Below are 16,312 nucleotides of genomic sequence, written 5' to 3' on the forward strand. Positions count from 1 at the left end.
GGCTCCTTGGATGAAATGGCTACACTGAGACGGTGGGTGAATTGGACCTATAATCTTTGGAATTAGAAGCGTGAGAAGTGATCTCATTGAAACATTCTGGACTTAAGGGACTTGACATGATTAACACTGAGAGATTGTTTCTATTGACTGGAAATTCTAGACCATAGCATCATTAGTTCAGAATAAGGGATGAATCATCTAGGATACAGATGAAGATACATTTCTTCGCTCAATCTTCACTGAATCTTTGGAATCCTCTACCCCATAGAGTACTGGATACCCTATCATTGAGTATATTCAATGTTGAGATAGACACAATCTTGTTCTCTCAGGGAATGAAGGGATATGGGAAATGTGTAAGGAATGTGGAATTAAAGCAAAAGATCAGCCGTAATTGTAATCAATGGTGGGTTAAGCTTGATGGGAGATATTGATTTGATTTGATTGATTTGATTTGATGGTCCATTCCTGCTTCCTTTCCTCAGGAACTTATGGAAGAAATTTTCATGTGTCATAAAAGTATCTGTCCATCAAACATTATACAGCAGCACTTTTCTGAGGAATATCACTATTCCCCTACCTACTGACCTAATTAGGCAGCAATATCGCAAGACATTACCCACAGGCTATATTCTTTCTACAGTAATGAGGAGAAGAATGTCATCACAATGTATCAGATATTTGACTTGCTTAGGGATGGGCTAACAGATATTAACATATTATATTATGTAAGAGATATCAGTGCATTACATGTGTGTATAAAGAATAACATGAAATATAACTTAATATCTCTCCTACCAGATGTACTATATTTTACAGGTGTTGCAGGTGAAATATTAGCATATCTTACTAGTTAGCACATATTACAGCAGTCATCCAGGGACAGTGTGGCGAACTGGCAAAATGGCAATGGCACAGTGGCACAGTGGTTAGCACTACTGCTTCACAGCGCCAGAGACCCAGGTTCAATTCCTGTCTCAGGCGACTGACTGTGTGGAGTTTGCACATTCTCCCTGTGTCTGCATGGGTTTGCTCCCGTTTCCTCCCACAGTCCAAAGATGTGCAGGTCAGGTGAATTGGCCATGCTAAATTGCCCGTAGTGTTAGGCGAAGGGGTAAATGTATGGGTGGGTTGCGGGTCAGTGTGGAACTTGTTGGGCCGAAGGGCCTGTTTCCACACTGTAAATAATCTAATTTACTTGGGAGTTATTCTATTTATACAGTTGTGGTATGAAATATGGACATCTAATCTTTGAAATCTCATTGACAAACTTAAAGACCTTGGACAAATCACCTGACTTGAAAGTAGCCAATTCACAGGAACTTACAATGGACTATCTAATTAACATAGCTGATACTCATAGCCTGGAAAAGCTGTCCAATGGGTAGTGATCTGGCCAACTGGGATGGTTGGGAGGAGCAGAGGATAGGTTAGATTACTTCGCTGATGGGTTGGCTTGTGATGCAGAATAATGCTAATAGCGTGAGTTCAATTTCCACACCAGCTGAATGGTGGTCCTGAATTCCCACATCATGATGGTCCTGCTTTCTTGATCTCACCCCTCACTTGAGCCATGATGACCCCCAGATTAAACTCATCACCAATAATCTCCCTGTGATGGGAGAGCAGCCCTAGGGTTTATGACAATGTTATTCTTTACCTGGTCATTGAAAGACACATATTTTGATGCCATGATTAGCCTGTGATTTGTGCTCCAGAAATAAATGTACTGTATCTGGACACATGGTGTGACATCCTGGAGCTGGCACCAAATAAGGGTTGTCTCTCTCTCTCTTTGGAAATAATTCCTGGCTCAGCAAGATGTAATCAGCCCTGAGAAAAATCCACTGAGAACAGAGATGTTTTCAACCATTGCAACACCTGCTCTTATTGAGTGCGTTAGGGAAACCAGCTTAACAATATTAGCCTCAGGTTAAATCTTATGTCGCAGAAACAATAAAAGAAATTCAGTTTGCATGTTATTTTTATCTTCCTTTGCATTGAATAATAATCCCATTAAGAATAAGAGAGTGTGAGTGTGAGTGTGTGTGCATGGGTGGTAGGTGAGTGAGTGGGTGCGGATGTGTGTGTGGGTATGTGAGGGTGTATGCATGTGTGGATGTGAGTAAGTGTGGGTGTGTGTGGGTGTGGATGTACGTGTGGAGATGTGGGTGGGTGTGGGTGTGTGGGTGGGTGTGGGTGTGTGTGTGGATGTGAGTGTGTGTGTGTATGTGCATATGTGTGTGTGCACATGTGTATGGGGGTGTGGGTGTATGTGGCGTGGGTGTGGGGCAAGTGACATCATGAAGGCTGTTTGGTTAAATATCTGGACAATGAGTGGCATCGTGGCTCAGTGGTTGGTACTGCTGCCTCACAGCACCAGGGACTCAGGTTCAATTCCAGCCTCGAGTGACTGTCTATGTTGAGTTTGCACATTCTCACCGTGTCTGTGTGGGTTTCCTCCGGGTGCTCTGGTTTCCTCCCGCAGTCCAAAGATGTGCATGTTAACAAAATTGCCCATAGTGTCCAGAGATGTGGACATTAGATGCATTAGTCAGGAGTAGGGTAGGGGAATGGGTCTGGATAGGTTACACTTTGAAGGGTCGGTGTGGACTTGTTGGGCCGAAGGGTCTTTTTCCACACTTTGTGATCCTTCTAATTCTAATACCACTTCAGAGCAGGAGTAGAAAAAGTTTTAATTAGTAAGGGAATCAAGGGCTATGAAGAAAGACAGGAAAGTGGTTGAGGATTTTCAGATACATCAACATCTCATTGAAGGACAGAGCAGGCTCTATGGGCTGAATACACTACTTCTCCTTTTACCTCTCATGGTCTTAAGATTTATGGTCTGAGTTGTCTATCTGGATCCTCCTGCCTGCTCCAACATTCAATAAGATTATAGATGACTTGTTTATGTTTCAATTCCACATTCCCATCAACTCCCATTAATCTATGATTCACATTCCTTAAAGAATCTATCTACTTCTGCTTTAAAAATATTCAATGACATTCCCCACAGCATTCTGAGATAGAAAGTTCCCAAACCATACAATTGATGGAAAAGAAATTTCATCTCTGTCCTAAGGGGGGGATCACTAGTTAGTGACACATGAAACAGTGCCTCTTAGTCCTAGACTCTTGTAATAAAGGAGAGTAATAAATTCTTAGGTTAGCCTTCTTAATTACCGGTACCTGCATACCAAAGCTTTGCTCATAAAGGCATAACCTCATGGACAAAAAAGCTTAAACCTTTGATGTGACTAATAGAGGGATTTGAACAGAGTGAAGCTTTTTCACCCCTTCTTACCTGTTTGTATTACAGTGCACCATAAATATGTGGAAGCAAATTAATACCAATTAATGTTATTAGTATAGCTACAGAATAAGCACTGTCAACATGTCACACTGATACACATCAGCAATCAAAGAATACCATTTCTCACTCACAATAGCTCAGTTTTCATCATTCCACGATGTCATGTCAGTGCAGTCAGTGTTGCACTGATGAGGAGCAGATTTTGGCTAACCTTGAGGTGCTTTTCCATTTAAAAACACCAGTGACTGACAAATAAACAATGCTATGCTATAAACTGCAAACAAAACTATAAACTGGCACCTTACTTTTTGTGGCTTTATCTGTGGAATCTAAGTTTAGTCAACTTCTATCTAGATTGAGTATAGGAGGATGCACACTACTTTTCCAAGATGGTGTTGCAATTTAAATGTGCTAATAATCTCTTCTATTCTTTCCTTTATCACCATAGCTGAAAAATTTTGGGGATGTTTTTAATGTTGCAAACCAGTAATAATTGAACCATCATTCACTGTAAAATTCTTACCTTTAGAAAGTGATATTTGCATTGCACAGGCAGGCTGATCCATTTTGTAATGCTACAATGTTGAGATAGAGAAGCATACACTGCATTAAATTAAAACAAAGCCAGCCTGCGGCAATCACAGACTTTTAATTAAGACTGTTCAGATGCAACAGCTCTCTTGTTTGTTATGCATTTCGACAGAATCCCAAAGGGCAGTTTAAACCTACTGTGAACTCAATAATCCTGTGCATTCCATATAACACCAACCCTTTCCTTTATAGTGTATTGCTGGGTGATAAACATGCATCTTTCAGCCTCATAGAAATGTGTAGTATCTGCCAGAAATATTCTGGCTCCAGGAGCTTCCCCTGGCCCATGCTGCCTGATATTTTCCACATCATTCCATTCCACCTACTAACATTCTCAGAACGTTTAATTTATGTTCAGGCAAATTATAATCCATTCATTTCAGAAAGGTTGTGATCAGGTATTTGAGCTTGCTGATTAGTTAAGGCCATCTTTGAAGATAACCACGTAGAGATTACAAAAGGCACATTTTGCTTGGTCTCTGAAATCATATCTTTGTTATGAGTTAATGACAAAGGAATTCATAACTACTGTATCTGTTGCAATCGATTTAGTTTAGAATTAAGACTGTGCTGATCATTCAGTTAAGCAGAAGTCCGAAATGAGAGTTCACTCATTGAAAGTTTGCACTGAAACATTGACTGATACTGCTGGGGTTTGAAGTTATTAGGCTATGTTGGATGGCTCATTATACTGCAGGTCTATTTTTGTGGATCTTTAGTGGAGGGGCAGAGGTATAATGAGTGGAAAAGAGGAAAGTTGAATGTCCGTTTTCTAATTTTTCTCTTAAACTTCTTAAATTTCTCTTCTGTACTCCCTATCTTACTCTCATGGTATTTGGCTTTCTTGTAATGAAACTCATTGAAACAAAATAAACATTTGAAAAACAAGGAGAAGTAAAAGCTATAAGGTGCATTCATACTTAGTCCATCAAATAGTAGCATTGGACACTACTTTATTTGGTTATTAGCAACAATATCCTAGGGAAACAAGTCTTTCTAAGCATTAAAAAGATTTCACGCAGACAAAATTATAATGGGCATACATCTTTTTTTTATTTTACATTCTTTCAAGAAGTGAGAAAAGTTTTGAGATATGTTTCCCAAGCATCCTTTCCATCACTGCGTGCCATTTTGCAAGAGGGCACTCACTGTGGGCAAACGACCATAGGTCCAATTCTAAATTGACCCACAGCCAGAGAAATCCGACCTTACCCGAAACTTGGTCAACTAAATCAAACAGCAGCCAGGAGTTATCAGCTCCAGAGGACATTGGAACCCAAAGTCAAAAGAGGTCATAAAAGTTTATGGACGCATGTCCTCAGGTGTCTCTGATCCTGTACAGCTTATAAAACCTACCTCTTATTTTATTAAATTGCCATTGTTTAAATAAATGTTCAATCCTTTAAACTGTAATCACTTTCAGAGTAGATAGGGAGAAACTGTTCACTTTCATAGAAGAATAGAGAACGAGAAGGTACAAAGATAAGGCATTTTGCAGAAGTAGCAAATGTGATGAGAAAAAACCTTTTTGACACAGGGAGTGGTTAGGATCTGGAATGCATTGCTGGAAGTGTTGCAGTGGCAGGTTCAATTGAAGATTTCAAAAGGGCCATTAAATGATCATTTAAATAGAAACAATATTCAGGATTAGGGTGAAAAGGTCAGGGAATAGCACTAAATCATAATGCTCATTTGGAGCTTCGATGCATAAAAAATGGGACGAATGATCTCCTTCTGAACCATGTTAATTCTTTAATTCAGTGATTCATTCCTTGAGTTTAAGAGGAACCGCGTTGTTATGGCAGTAATTTCTCAAGTGTGAACAATCTTTCTGATTCATATTGTTGAACTAACATATTGTTGAACTAACAAGAATAATTGTCTTGTTTCAAGGAAGAATTTCGTAACCTGATATGTGATAATAAGAATAATAATCTAGACAAGCAAATGATCACATCATAGCTCAGTCTAATGCAGCACATCTATACCATGCTGGATCCTGTGGAGTTTTAAAATTCAAATCATCATTAAATTGTATGTTTCATACCATGCATGATCTGCAGAGATGTTTATTCAGGATTCAATCTGGCTCCACTGGAAACACTTTCAGTGTCTCAGAGAAAATGGAAAATCAAATATCAGCATCCCCTAGTTTCCAGGTTCATCCCTGTTTGAAAATGAATTAGTTTAGGAATATCAAAAGAAGGGGGAAGACAGAGCAGCCAGTTTACTCAGTTTATGCTGTCCAGTAGATTGTGAAACCTTATATGCTACCCATTCACAATTTGCTATTCTCAATTTTTGAGCCTTACATACATGCTTCCCATTCTTCCTTTCTGAAGCATGCCATTTATCATCAAAACCTTTTAATTTCTGCAACAACATACATATCAAACGGATCTCATGACAATGAAATAAATCTCTTTGTAGCACACAGCATGCTTTCCACAAAGTACAACTGCACAAATTAACATTAATAAAAAATAAATGTGGCTTTTAAGAGGTCTATATTATTTAGCTTAAGGTCATTTTCTCCTATGTGGTTAACTACAACAGGGTCTCTATCTGCCCGTTAACATCCTAGCTAATCCTTCCTCAATGTTTGCTCCAGGTTGATAGCCCAGTACAATCTTTATAGCACACATTGTTATTTACTTTTCTGGACAAATTATCACCACTGATTTCCAAATAGGGACTATAGCTTGTTGCCTCCATGATCCTGTATTGAAGATGGTAAAATGCTGTGTATAAATTGACTATAAAGCATAAATATAATGAGAATAGCATATTTAGCTACAAGAATGTAGTGACTAACCGTCAAACAGTTAATATTCCAGGTTTGGATATTTTATGTCTTGCTGACCAGCACAGAGTACCATACTCAAAGTGCAGCTTGAATCTACAGGTTTAGTGGATGATCTAAATCTCATGCTCTATGATTGGATAAAATGGATCAACATCCTAATTGTTGCTATGTGATGTTTGAATATTATTAGTCACAGATGTCATTCACCTTTGTCCCTGTTAGATGGACACCACATATGGTGTAAATATATCCTGACTTTATTTATTTCACATCTCTATATATTTCCTATCATTCAGCCTGTTTGCAAGTTTGGTCCTAGATCCTAACTGCTTTACTACTTCATCTGAGTTAAGTAATCATTTATCTATATTAGGAAAGCTCCTCTTTACTTTTTTCCAGGAGAAAGTGAGGACTGCAGATGCTGGAGATCAGAGCTGAAAAATGTGTTGCTGGAAAAGCGCAGCAGGTCAGGCAGCATCCAAGGAGAAGGAGAATCGACGTTTCGGGCATAAGCCCTTCTTCATTCCTGAAGAAGGGCTTATGCCCGAAACGTCGATTCTCCTGCTCCTTGGATGCTGCCTGACCTGCTGCGCTTTTCCAGCAACACGTTTTTCAGCTTTTACTTTTTTCCAGTCAATTTCTAACCTATAGTTTTAATGAAGGCACCCACTATCTTTAGTTTGGGTACCAGTTGCTTTTGCGGAACTTTGAGAAGCTTACTCTGTTCCAGAAACTACCTTAAATCAGCACTTGTGATGTCAGCTCCTCTAAGGAATTTGATCAGGTTAATCCTCGCAGTGCTACCTAACGTTCAGTTTCCTATTTCTTTATTTACTGATAATAAGGGGAACGGGTTTACGTATTTCTTTGTGAAACTAGATACAGACATCACTTGCTTTTGAATCAGTGGAACATTTTTAAAATTAATTAACATCTTTGCAACAATCATTAGAGTTTTGCAGCTGCAACCTAACTTAGCATTCCTTGGGTTTGTAATTCCTGGGTAACAATCAGCTAGGAAATCTTGCAAAGCATACAACTCAATTTTCTCCAACTTGAAATATAATCCAATCATTTTACATCTTCATCTGTTAGGAAATTGATTTTTAACAGTTTAACAGTAGAAATTAAATCTCTAGCCAATCCAGAATAAATTCCTGTTACAGGTAATCCCTGCAACATTCAACATTGTGCTTTTTCTTGGCCATTTCTCTCCATTATATCCTATGTGCTCTAGCACTATTGTTAATTATTAATATGTTAGTGCTCCAGTCTCCACAGGAATAGACCTTCAGCTTAGGAATCATAGGGTTTTAAAGGAAAATTTTACCAGGGGTCAAGATGGCCATTCTGTGGCAGAAGGGTCAGTTTGGTGATTTTGCTGGAAGTGGCTTCCACATTGACCATTTATGGATCTGCCATCCATTTTCCATTGACATGTCGGTTTCTGATGCTGGCAGTTCAGACAGTGGCCTGGCAGCTGTGAAGTCTCAGTAACAGCATTGTGTGAGGTGGATGCTACTGAGGCATGTCAGAAAGCTCAGTGGCTGCCTCTAGGCAAGTAACTTAAAAGTTAAAACAAAAGGTGGGGGTGCAGAGGGATGGAGAGAAGTCACATCCTCCATTGTGGTCAGTGGTACTTGCCTCCTTGTCATGGAAACCTTGGCCCCAAAGGGCTTCCAGACTGTTGTGGAGATGCTATCTCCATTCAATTAGTGATCACCCCACATCGAGGGAGCATGCTCAGACACCAGCTAACTGTTGGCAAGCCCAAAGGCTCAGCCTCAAGTAAGTCCTTTATTATTTAGCTTGGCTATCCAACTCCATTTAGTGGGCACCCAATAACAATCTGATTCCCTGCAGAAGCTCTGCATAGTTAAGTCAGTCTGATATCCCACTATTTTCCACCATACCCCCAACATAGATTATACAATTTATAGCCAGTTCAAAGGAAAATTATATGGAGTGAATAATGTGCAGCTGTTTGCTGTACATCCCTCCCAAGCTGAATCTGTACATACTAACTATAAAAATGTAGCATTCCATTTCTGCAATAACCAACTATGCCAACAGACAGGTTGGATATAGGCTGGCGAGTGGAAGGACTCATAAAATATGATGCTGCCCTCCTGCCATCACAGGATTTTTCCTGAAATAGGCATGCTTGTTGCTTAGCCAGTAGCTAGCCTGAGTGAGTGAACAATTAATTCAGTTAACTGGCCAACTATCAGCCACTTTATTCCCTTGCTGGCTATGGGGAAACTATCAGATACATCAAAGTCACCTCCCAGAACCTCCCTAGTGGTTGATTTCCTTTCTGGCACACTCCATGACCCACAGAGAAACCCCATTGTTAGCAAAGGTGGCTCCTACGGCCCAGCGAGGTTAGGATTCATCCAGATATGGCCCTGGCACATTGAAATGATTTCTTACCCATCCTCTAATTAGCCTTGCAGCTCAGGGAGGCTGCTAGCTGCTCTAAATTGAATAGTGGTCCTGGTGGCTACTTCTTTTCTATTGCCACTCAGTAAAATGGCTCCCACGGTCCCATCATCCTCTGGGCAGGTCTGGGACCCACTTTAGATCCTGGCCATAGGACTTCATTCCGCCCATTGTTCCTGCAAATTCTATCTCAGTACAAATCTTCAACTGCAATCAGATGTACACCACTGGAAGATTCTATAAAATGACAGAACAATAAAATCTATCAAATTTTATATAAGGTTTGAACAAGATTAGGCTGGTTAGTGTTACTTTGCCATTTCAACTGCTCTGGCACCAGTTCAGAAGAGAACAGAAGTATTCATGTGTTATTCAGGATTGTTTGGGCTAATGTATTTCACATTCAAACATTTAATGAATGCTGTGGTTGTCAGCCAGTCCCATGCAGACAGCCCACATTGTTAAAAGTCACAGATGCAACCTCAAACTCTGCCTAAATGTCACACATTACAAGCCCTGATTCACAACAAGAGATCAATGGTCCCTCCTTCATCAGAGATCTACAAAATTTGTTAAAGTAATTGGTTAGTGCTTACACATACATTTTACAGGATAACTTTCATTGTTAAGATACAGTGTGTAGCACTTCAGTTTCTCTTAATACCTCCCTCCACCCCCTACTCCCAAAGTGTACGCTGACTGGCCTGATGCAGGGCTCCTTCAAACCCAAAGTGTATAGATTGGATGAGATTTCTGTTTTACTCTACCCATGCCCACAGTGATTGGTGCTGACTGCACTCAAGTAAATTCTAATCCTTTTAGAACTATATAGAACCTAATGAAAGAGAGTGATGTGGTAGTGTCCCTTGCTCTGACCCAGGAAGCCAGGGCTCAAATTCCACCTGTTCCAGACATACACCTGACAAATGAACCTGGGAGAGCCATCAATCAGAATTGGTATTTGGCAATGTATATTTGGCATTGGGTTGATCAATGTCAGCAGCCTTGAAAGTGGGTGTTTGACTAATGTTCAGCGAGAAACATAAGGCAGGAGAAACAATAGTGCTTTTCTGTCATTATAGCTGTGGCTGGAAATGGTGATTGATTCAGCGCTGATTCTTCTGGGCAACACTGAGGGAATGAAACCAAGTATTTTGAGTTTCTTCCCTGTCTTTTCTTCCTGGAAACTGAATATTCCACAGGAGAGCAGGACAGGAATTTTGGAGCTGTGATGCATTTTTGGAGAAGGAATGGAATAATATTCTGCATTCCAAGTGTGGACAATTAATAATCGTAACTGCCCATCTGTAGGTTTCACACATCATAAAGCTGCTTTTATACTGTTCCAACTAACATTCCCTGACTGGGTTTAGTGTAGTTTAGACAAGAAAGAAATTTTCAATGCTCTCCCTCTGCAGCCAGACTCTGAATTATAAAACATGTTCAGCTCAGCATTTGTATAAGTCTCACAGATCTATTTCCTCCTCTATTAACACATACATTAACCCAAGCACACTAGCATGAACAGCATAATTCTGGATATTCTACCTGGTTGTGTTCACTGAAAATATCCCAGTTTAAATTAGACCCCTCTGAATATCCAGACTATGCAGTTACTCATGGTTTTGCCTAATCATGCAAAGAGATACTAACTATGAATCAAAGATTTATAAGTTAATCTCTATGTTGGTTGAGAGAGGAACAAGACTGACAATTTAACGTTCCAGGACTTAGCTGTTTCTGGTGAGATACAGGCACGTAAAAGAGGTGGGAGAGTTGTGTTATTAACTAGGGAGAATGTCACAGCTGTATTGAGGGAGGAGACCTTGGGGAGCTCATCCAGTGGGTAGAGCTCAGGAATAGGTAGGGCACAATCACTTTGGTGGGATTACACTGGCCTCCCAACAGCCAGGAGGTGATATATGGACAAGAGTATGGAAAAAATATAAAAACAGCTCAATCTTATGGTGAGTGATTTCAACTTCCCCTATATTAACTGGGACTCGCTTAGTGCCAGGGGCTTAGATGAGGCAGACTTTGTTAGGTGCATCCAGGAAGGTATTTTGAAACAAAATATAAATAGTCTAAGTAGGGAAGGGGCCATGCTATACCTGGTACTGGAGAATGAACTCAGTGAGGAGATTGAGGTTTCAGAAACATTCCAGGAACAGTGATCATAATTCTGTAAGTTTTAAGTTGCTTAGGCATAAGGATAAGAACAGGCCTCAAGAGAAAGTATTAAATTGGGGGGAAGGCTAACTGTGACAATATTAAGGAGGAACTGGGGAATATAGATTGGCGGTGGCTGTTTGAGGTTAAATTCACATCTGGCATGTCGGAATCTTTTGAAGGCCAGTTGATTAGCATGCTCCTGTGAAAATGAAGGATAAAGATGACAAAAGAAATTGAGAGCTTAGTCAAAAAGAAAAAGGATGCATACATAAGATTTAGACAGAGTCCTCAATGAATACAATGATAGCAGGAAACAAATCAAACAAGGAATTAGGAGGGCTTAAAGGAGTCATGAAATGTATTTGGCAAACAGGATTAAGGAAAATCCCAATGCATTTTATATGTATATGGAGCAAGAGGGTAACTAGGGAAAGGGCAGGTCCACTAAAGAATAAAGGAGGGAATGTATGTATAGAACCAGAGGAAATGGTTGAGATCCTTAATGAATAACTTGCATCAGTATTACAATAGAGAAGGACATGGTGGTTGGTGATTTTTGGAAGCCATGTGTTGATATTCTAGGGCATGTCAATATAAAAAAGGAGGTAGCGTTAGGTGTTTTGAAAAGCATTAAGGTAGACAAGTCCCCAGAATCTGATGGGATGTATCCTAGAATACTGATGAGGCAGGTGAGAAAACTTCTGGGGTTTTGTACAAAATATTTGTATCCTCTTTAGTCCCAGGAGAGGTCCCAGAGGACTGGAGAAAAGCCAATGCTGTTCCTTTGTGTAAGAAAGGGCAACAGGGATAATCTGAGAAATTACAGGCCAATGAGCCTTACGGCAGTGGTAGGGAAATTATTGGAGAAGAATCGTAGGATTTACTCACATTTGGAAAAAAAATGCGCTTATTAGCGATATATAGCATAGCTTTGTATGGGAAAGGTCAGGTCTTATAAACTTGATTGAGCTTTTTGAGGAAGTGACAAAAATGATTAATGAGGGCAGGGTGGTAGATGTTGTCTATATGGACTTCAGCAAGGCCTTTGTCAAGGTCCCTTATTGCAGGCTAATACAGTAGATGAGTGTTGAAAAATGTGGCGCTGGAAAAGCACAACAGGTCAGGTAGCATCGAAGGAGCAGGAGAATTGGGGTTTTGGACATAAGCCCTCCATCAGGAATGTTACAGAAGACAAAGTCACACTGGATCCACAGTGAGCTGGTAAGATAGTACAGCATTGGCTTAGTCATAGGAAACAGAGAATGGAAGGGTGTTTTTCAAATTGGCGATCTGTGTTCCACAGGGATCAGTGCTGGGACTCAATTTGTTTGGAATATATATAAATGATTTGGAGTAGGTGGCCCGATTAGTAAGTTTGCAGATGATGCAAAAACTGGGGGAGCTGTGTTAGTGAGGAGGATTGCCAGAGGATACAGCAAGATAATAGATAAGCTGGAGACTTAGGCGGAAAAATGGCAGATGAATGCAGGTTGATGCATTTTGGGAGATCAAATGGCAGAACCCATTGTAACACCAATATACATAGGGATCTAGGAGTACAGGGCCAAATTTCCCTGAAAGTTGCAACTCAAGTTTATAAGATGATTAAGAAGGCATATGGCATACTTACCTTCATCAGTCAGGGCATAGAATATAAAAATTGTCAAGACATGTTGCAGCTAGATTAATTAGTTAGGCCACATTTGGAATATTGTGTACGTGAGTTTTGAGAAGATTTGTAGTCAGGTTGAGGTTCTGGATGTATGTTTGCTTGCTGAGCTGGAAGGTTTGTTTTCAGATGTTTTGTCACCATACTAGGTAACATCATCAGTGAGCCTCTGGTGGTATGGCCCGCTTTCTATTTATGTGTTTAGGTTTCCTTGGGTTGGTGATGTCATTTCCTGTGGTTACATCATTTTGTGGTGATGTCATTTCCTGTTCTTTTCGTCAGGGGGTGGTAAATGGGATCCAAGTCAATGTGTTTGTTGATAAAGTTCCGGTTCGAGTGCTATGTTTCTAGGGATTCTTGTGCGTGTCTGTTTGGCTTGTCCTAGGATGGATGTGTTGGTCCAGTCGAAGTGGTGTCCTTCCTCATCTGTATGTAAAGATACTAGTGAAAGTGGGTCACGTTGTTTTGTGGCGAGTTGATGTTCATGTATCCTGGTGGCTAGTTTTCTGTGTACAGTTGTCTACAGAATTATTGTGTACAGTTCTGGTTACCACACTACCAGCAGAATGTGGAAGCTTTGAAGATGGCACAGAAATTGTTTACCAGGTTGTTTCCCAGTTTGGAGTGTATTAGCTAGTAGGAAAGATTGGACAAACTTGGTTTGTTTCCACTTGAACATTGAAGGATGAGGGGAACCCTAACAGAAATTTCCAAAATTATGAAAGATGTGGATAGCATGGACAGTCAGTGTCATTTCTCAGGGTAGAAATGTCAATTATTAGGGGACGTAAGTTGAAGGTAAACAGGAGAAAGTTAAAGCAGATGTGAAAGACACGTTTTTTACACATAGAATGGTAGGTGCCTGGAATGTGCTGCCAGAGGTGGTGGTGGAGGTGCATACAGTAGCAATGTCTAAGAAGCAACTTGTTAGATAACTGAATAAGCAGAGAATGGAGGGATATGGACTGCACAGCGGCAAAAAGGCTTTTAGTTTAGAAAGGCATCATATGTTGGCACAGTCTTGGTAGGTTGGAGGGCCTGTCCCTGTGCAGTACTCTCCTTTGTTATTTACTGGAACATAGAAGATTAACAGAGAGCTATTTGAGGTTTTAAAAAGTACAAAATTCATTGAAAGAGCGAATAATTGGCACTAAATTTCCATATTTGTTCAATTGGACTTTCACAGGGAACTGACAAGATCAAAAAGCAAGTTGATGTGACATCTACAATAGGAATTCTCATTCCCCTAGCCCCTCGGGATTATATCTACAAGCCAGTTTACTGATTCAAATAACAATGACATCCAAAATGATGGACTAGTGCTGGATCACTAAAGGTGGGAAAGTATTGAAATGCAAACAACTGAGTGGTGTGTAGAGCAGGATACCCAAGTAGCTCCCCATATTCATGCCTCTGCCTCCAATTAACAGGATTCACTTTGTAGAGCACCACTGAAATCCCAGTCCTTGGTACTGTTTTGTTATTAATTCACAGGCTGTGGCTGTTAGAAGCTGGGCCAGCACTTACTGGCCATTTCTAATTGCCATTGAGATGGGCAGTGATGACCTGCCTTCTTAAACTGCTGCAGTCCATTTGTTACATGCAACGATACAAGAGAGGGAATTCCAGGATTTTGACCCAGTTTTCAAGTCAGGATAGCATTGCTGATGACATCTTCCATTACTTTACTGATGTTCAAGTAAACTGTTAGGGTGCTAATTGGTTGAGTTGGATTTGTTTTGCTTTCAGTGTACAGGACAAACTTGGAAATTTTCCTCATTGTTGGGCAGATGCCAACGTTGTAGCAGCTGCTATATCTTGGCCAGGACATGTTAGATTCTGGAGCACTAGGCCGCAGGACTATTGCTGAAATGTCATCAGGGTCCATAGCCTGTGCAGTATTCAGTAATATCTCCAAATGTTTTTGATATCATGTAGAGTGAATTCAATTTGCTGAAGACTGGCACCTGGTGTCAGTGTTTCATGGGGCGGTGAAACAATAACAAAGATGTAAATTTAAGATTATTAACTTAATGGTGAAGGGAGAAGTTAACATAATTTATTCCACATAAAAAAATTATAACATGACTACTGAAAGATTTCAACATATTTTTTAAAAAGTATTTTAAAAAGAACAATGCGGAGGGATGTAGAGAAAAAGCAAATGTTATAGGTTCATTTGAAGAGAAGGGGGCTGCTGTACATTTTATTTTATTTGTTTGTGGGATGAAGGCATTCACTGGCTAGGCCAATATTTATTATCCATCCCAAATTGCCCAGGGAGCAGTTAAGAATCAACCACTCTTTATGAATTCCTTCCATGCGATAATGTAGTATTAGATTAGGGAAGGTGATGGTTTGGTGGTATCGTTGCGAAGGTATTAATCCAGAAATCCAGGAACCTGGGTTTGAAACAGGCCATGGCAGATGGTGGAGTTTGAATTCAGTATAAGTAAAACCCATCTGATTCACTCCTATCCTTTAAGGAATGAAATCTGATATCCTGACCTAGTCTGGCCTGCATGTTGACTCTTAACTGCCTTTCAGGCAATAAGTGCTAGTCCAGCCAATGAAGCCTGCATCTCATGAATTTAAAAATAACCTCTGAGTTTACTAGTCAGTAACCAGTAAAAAATATATTCTGGAGAGTGGATTTTCTGTAAAGTGATAAATAATAAAATATTGATTCATTGATGCCCTTTGATGTTACTACTAAACAGTTAAATTCAATCAAATGTTTGCCGGGATAAAAGATATTTCTTAAAATGCCCTCTTTCATCTGTCATGAAAGCATTTGGAAAGATACTCGTGAATCATTCTTCATCCTTTTATAAACTTTCTAGCATTTATTTGTAAGAATAGTGTTTCAGTTAAAAAAAGTATTGACTATACAGAAAGAAAAACAGCAAAGCAATTGTATTAATAAAGTGTCTGTCATGACTTCAGATTATCCCAAGTGCATCATTACCAGCATAGTGTCCGTTGCAATGCAGAGAAATATTCTTTGTACCAGCACTGTGCAAGAGTTCAACAATTGATCATTGATGGTTAACAGGGTTTATAAGAGTTATCATGGGCATGTTAATGCAGTTTGGGTTGGGTGGAAGCAGGCAGTGAGTGATGTTGAAATACAGTAGACATTAATAGCTTTAGTCAATTGTCACTAGCTGAGAATAAGATTGAAACAGATATAATCTGTTGTTGTTGGGACTGATGGATTCCTTGTAGTTTCTTAGGCTGGAAAACCATTACTTTCCACTACTACAGCGCTTTTTTTTTAAATTTCAGGACTTGAGTCATTTCTATGGAACCAAAT

At 39.8% G+C, this 16,312-nt stretch overlaps 1 protein-coding gene across 3 annotated transcripts in view; it reads right to left on the minus strand.

Annotated features, from left to right (window-relative positions):
- Positions 1–16,312, minus strand: part of drp2 (dystrophin related protein 2) — a 518,740-nt gene that overhangs the window by 147,127 nt on the left and 355,301 nt on the right. The window contains exon 1 of one of the 3 annotated variants that reach the window (XM_087992125.1): positions 3,840–3,920. The exons of the other annotated variants lie outside the window; for them this stretch is intronic. The gene's annotated coding sequence lies outside the window, so the exon portion shown is untranslated. Of the gene's footprint in view, positions 1–3,839; positions 3,921–16,312 lie in introns of those variants that run through there. 3 annotated transcript variants of the gene reach the window in all.

Source organism: Chiloscyllium plagiosum, unplaced genomic scaffold, assembly GCF_037043375.1.
Source record: "Chiloscyllium plagiosum isolate Xiang-an unplaced genomic scaffold, Cpla_swu_hap1 HiC_scaffold_11, whole genome shotgun sequence".
Taxonomy (NCBI): domain Eukaryota; kingdom Metazoa; phylum Chordata; class Chondrichthyes; order Orectolobiformes; family Hemiscylliidae; genus Chiloscyllium; species Chiloscyllium plagiosum.